The sequence below is a fragment of the Orycteropus afer genome, unplaced genomic scaffold (assembly GCF_000298275.1).
Source record: "Orycteropus afer afer isolate SDZICR_OR568_19922 unplaced genomic scaffold, OryAfe1.0 scaffold00059, whole genome shotgun sequence".
Taxonomy (NCBI): domain Eukaryota; kingdom Metazoa; phylum Chordata; class Mammalia; order Tubulidentata; family Orycteropodidae; genus Orycteropus; species Orycteropus afer.
The window spans coordinates 573,716-579,022 of record NW_006921646.1 but is presented as its reverse complement, the minus strand read 5'-3'; the positions used below and the strand labels follow the sequence as shown (position 1 = coordinate 579,022).

The following is a 5,307-nucleotide window of genomic DNA, read 5'->3' as shown; positions in this document are numbered from 1 at the left end:
GTCTGAGGAAAGATGTTGGGCCATACTGGGTTAACAGAAACTGCTCAGTGGCTCCTCACTTCAAGTGCCATACCTGCCATAACTTAGATACACCTCTGATCTGATGAGCCCAGCTCAGGCTTAAAAGAGTATTCTGCAAACTAGATAACAGGAAATCTCAAGTATCTTCTGGACCAGCCATGATTTCAGCCTCAGTATCTTCCTCCCCAAATGGCTATCTTTGCCTTATCAGAATCTAATTTCAATGACCTTTTGTGCTCTGTGGTTTTGCTTTTCTGCCTCAGCTTCTTTATCATGGGAGAATAAGTGAATGAGACAGCAGAAAGGCAAAGATCAAGCCCTTCCGGAAAGTTTTCTCACCTTGCTGGTTCCTGGAATGCAGAATGAAACTCATTACTAGGAAGATGAACCCCAGCACAAAGTCCCTGACTCCAGTCAGTATTTTGCTCTGTGCAGAATCAGGCTGGGCCTCTGGGAAGAACAGACCCACAGTCAGTGATGACCCTCCAGCCCAACCTTGGAGCTTGGTCTGTAGACTATGGAGAGAAAGAGGGGAGAGGAGAGGCCAAGTCTGAGTCAGTGTGGAGAAGGTGCAGGTGTGGAAAGCACCCCAAAGATCTGGGCCTCAGGGTGGTGCCTTCCTCAGGATACAAATGCTGATTTTAGTGGCTGGCCCACAGATCAGCCCATTAAATGCAGGCTCACAGGTTGAAGGGAGATGTCAGCTTTCCTGTCTGAGGTCCAGTGGGGAAGGTAATTGCCTTCCTCAGATTTTCTGACAAGGAGAGAGATTCCTTAGGGTCTCCTAAGTCAAAGAAAAAGATGTGCTAGTATCACCAGGTCTCTACTGCTTTCAGCTCAGAACCACAGTCAGGGGGTTGATTAGGAGAACCACAGGATGGTGTGACCCCAATGTGTAATGGCAGAACACAACATGAGGAGATCCCAGAGCCAGACCATCCCCTGCTCTGTAAAATGTGGGGTCCAGTGGGATCATCAAGGAGTTACTCCACTTCACAGTGACAGGGCTAGCCTGGCAGGGGTGCTCAATGTGGCAGGTGTAGACATCATCCTGATGGGGGACCATTTCCAGCATCACCAGGATTTGGAAGGTCCAGTCTCCATTATGGATCAGGTCGGTGGACACAACCCCAGCTGTTTCCTCCTGTCCATTCCGGAATCACGGGACTTGAATGCCTCCTGGATAGAAATCTGTCACGTGGCAGACCAGCAGGTTGTGGTGCTCCAGGGACCCCTTCTTGGTGGGGGAGACAGTCACTTTTGGTGGAACTAGGAGTGTGAAAAGAACCTTGTTATAAAACTGAGGCAGTTCAACAGTGTGTTTAGCTGTTTACTTTCCTGAATTGATTAGATGGTTAAAATGCATATATCACCTATTAATGTACTTGGAGAGAGATGGGGAACAGTGTAAGAAAAACAGACATTCAAATATTATAAGAAGGACCCATCATATACAACAAAGAAAGAGTGGAGAAGACTAGGAGAGGGTCAAGGCCAGTACTTTCACCAGAAACCTATGAGCTACTAACTACTATTATTCACTCATTGCCTTTGAGTCAATTTCGACTCGTAGTAGTGAAGGCCAAAGAGACACCTTGCTGAAAATTATAGAACTTTAACAAACTTGCAGCCATGATTAAAGCAGACCTTAATTATAATGAGCAATTTGCTATTTTTCCTTCCTTCTCTTTCCTTTTAAGTAAATAGAATAGCTGACCTCTTCATGGATGCTAATTTCTTTAGATTGTTTTTTTTTTTTTTGCTTGTACATTCTTTTGAGTATAACCTTATTCCATGGCTGGTTTCAGCCAAGGACTGTGGTTTATGAGGAAAGATGACTCTGTGAAGAGGGCTGCCAAGTCTGGAGTAACCATGGTAAACAGGAACAAAGACATTCCTGGCGGTCCAAGAGGTCTTCACTTCCTCCTCATTTCCCTATATAATCATGTTTACCCCTTTGGTCGGGGAGACAGACTTTTTAGGGATGGGCTTCTCTCTGTCTCCTTGGGTATCAATACTCAATAATTTTTTTTGCTTTCTTGCTCCAACCTGTTGTGGTGATTGGCTCTACTTGTGACAGGTGTTAAGAACCTTGTTGTTCCTGCATCATTATGACCCTATAGGACTTAGTAGAATTGTCTCTTAGAGGTTACGGGAGCACACTGCCACATCTTTCTCCCACAGAGTGGCTACTGGGTTTGAACCATGGGCCTTTCAGTCAGCAGCTCAGTGCTTGATCACTGTGCTCCTAATATTATTTGGACAGCAAATATTTAACAGCTCTGAAGCTACTGAACTTTATTTACATTTTTCCATCTTACTCAAAAGAATGTATAATCCTTTCAAATGTTGTTTTGAAAATAGAATATTTAGTCAATAGCATTCCTTTGATCTATCATACTGGTCTCTTTATTTTAAAAAGAAGAAACGAAATTGGTTTGTTTTTCATTTAACTTATATGTCTCCTAACTTCCTGTCCAAAAAAAAAAAAAAAGTTTATAGCAAGATCCACCAATCCAATGTTCTTAGCCCTTTTGTATTTCATTAACAGGGAGTCCAGCCCTTTCCATGCTGTTTGGCCTCCTGTTTAGTGCTCAAAGTGCACAGCCTGGGCCATTCTAGGGCTCAGAGATGGGGCAGAGACCTGTCCCCTCGTCTGCTGCCTGAGTCCAGTTTTCAGGGACTTCCCTCTCCCACCCAGCCCCTTACCTCTGCACTTGAGAGTGAAACCCTCATCCAACTCATAGTTGTGTCTGCACACCATGTCCACAGCATGCTGACTCAGCTCCAAGAACTCTTTCTGGATGTCCCAATTCTTGACAGTTGTCTGGCCCAGCTCAGTCACAGCCTTGAACACCCCCATGTTGCTGTCAAATTGGATGTTCTCCTCTCTGTTGTAAATGTATCACTCCAAGAAGTGCCGAGTCCCATTGAACTCATAGCAATCCACTTCTCCTTTGGGACACATAAAGCTCTGTGGAGGGTGAGGGGCCAGGGCAGGCTGAGTTGGAAATTCCCCAATGTCCACACTCCTGGGGCTGCCACCATCAGGGGGAACTCTGTCCTGCTCAGGCCCTTTCATGGTTGACTTAAGTGGCTATTTGCCTCCAGCCTTCCTTCCAGTGCCTTGAGTGTCAGCCTTTGAAAAGGCCCCATACTTGAGTCTGTAACTTCTGTTTTCCACCTGACCCTCCCTACTTTACTATCTCATCTGCAATTCTGTTTTCTGTTTGACTAACAGGTTTCCCTACCTGCTCATCAATCAAGACACATCTCTGTTAGTACTAAACAGTGATCTGAGTGTTTTTTTTTTTTTTTTTTAAAGCAACTGACTTTTTCTTTTTTCTTTTTTAAAGCAACTGACTTCACTCAGTAATGAGCTACTCAGCACCTAAATTGTGTAGAGCTCTCTGAGCTCCATCCCTGACCACACCTAGTCCCTCTCATATGCTTAAGAATTCCCACATCATTCCTTCTAGATATCTCAACCCACTTACCTACCCACATTCACGTTCACCCCTTTCATCATAACCCATAGCCTTTTGTTCCCTAGAACAGTGCCTGCTATCCTAATGCCAGCTTCATATCCTCTCACCTCCTGTTGGACATTGTTCCATTACCTCATATCCTTCTACAGGAAATTCTCCCAGACTCAAGTGTCTTCGTCTCTTTCTCTCTCATTTCTACATTTGAAGGCAGGAGTAAACATCTGAACTGTGTTTGTCTAATCCTATGCCCCTCTTAGCAATTAACGTTAGCCAATACCCCCCTTCTTCTCCTCTCAGAAAATGGGTAAAATGTGGCAGTTAAGAGTAGATAGATTAGGGAGATTCAATATTCTCTGGAAATTAGGGAAGTAGCATGAGTGCAACAGATCCTCAGGAAGAATTGTGGTTGACTCTATAGAGGAAGAAGGAGGTTGGGGAATTTTAATCAGCTATTTTTTCTGGAAGTTGAGAAGCACAATAGGATTTGATACAGGAACTTAGAATCCATAATATTCAATATTATGCCATAGAGTAAGCACGATAAAGAGGCCATTTCCTATTCCTCACTTCCTCTCTGTTCTGGGAATAAAGGATCATAAGCTTCAACAAGCTTCCTGTCAGTCTAATCATAGCTTGTCCTCATTATCCATCTGTTCCTTTGGCCATCACTGTTCATGAGATGGGAGTTCCCGTCTGGATGTATGCCGTGGTCTCTACCTGGAACACTGATTCTACAGAGTGATCTTGGGATCTTTGGCATCATAATTACCTTTCTCAGTTCTCTGATGTTAAAATGCAATCTTGACTTACCTTCTCTGAGAACTTTGTTTCTCTGGAATTTTCCTAGACTACCAAGTATCATTGTTTTCAACAGACCCACACGCTGATTCCAAGCATCAGCATCTCCTTGTTTCCCTGGTAGAAATAGAATCTCCTGGGAGATTCAGGTCTCAGGGAGTGGACCATTATGGGAAATGCGCCCCCATGGGTCATTCCTCTGAGCCAGCCCTCAAACAACAGCAACTCTGCATTTACCTGGGCTCTCCCTGCCCTGAGCCAAAGGGGAGCTCAGCATCATCACTGACAACATCATAGCTACCATCCAGGGACTCCTGGTGACATGAAGGAACACCATCCTGGAGATTGGGACAGGCCAGAAGCTGAGAGAATTGCAGTCAGATCAGCTCTAAATGGGGGTCACACCTAAAATATCAGAGATTGAGAGCCAGAAGAGCCTCCTGCATCTCCTGGGTGTTGCCAGATTCTGCAAAAGGAATCAAAATAGAAGTCCTTACTCATACAGGAGAGATTCTGTTCAAAGCACGAGACATGTCAAGGTGTTAGACTGACTAAAGATAGTATAAGGAAAGGGGATCCTCATTTTGAACAACTGGGTGGGTCATGAAGCTTGGAAATTTTAGCTTTTCTTCACCTTGGAACACATCCCAAGTAATTTGATGTCACCCCACATCCCATCCCAAAGGATACTATCCCGTTTGTAATCTGGGGCAGAGCAAATCCTCACCGGTGTGTGAAAGATACAGGGAGTTAGACTGATTACACCAAAACTCTGAATCAGTGCTGGGGCAATTTGGCTAGATTTTGTACAAGTTGTGATACAAAATATCTATGTGAAGCGTCTCCTTCTCCTGGAGATATGGTAGACCTTAGAGGTGTAACCAAACCAAAAACCAAATTCACTGCCATTGAGTTGATTCTGACTCATAGTGACCCCCATTTGGTTTCCAAGGCTGCATATCTTTATGGAAGCAGACTGCCTCATCTTTCTTCCATGGAG

General features: G+C 44.3%; 1 pseudogene; it reads right to left on the bottom strand.

Annotated features, from left to right (window-relative positions):
- Positions 1-292: 292 nt before the first annotated feature.
- On the bottom strand, positions 293-3,103 carry LOC103195800 (annotated as a pseudogene).
- Between the last annotated feature and the right edge of the window lie 2,204 nt (positions 3,104-5,307).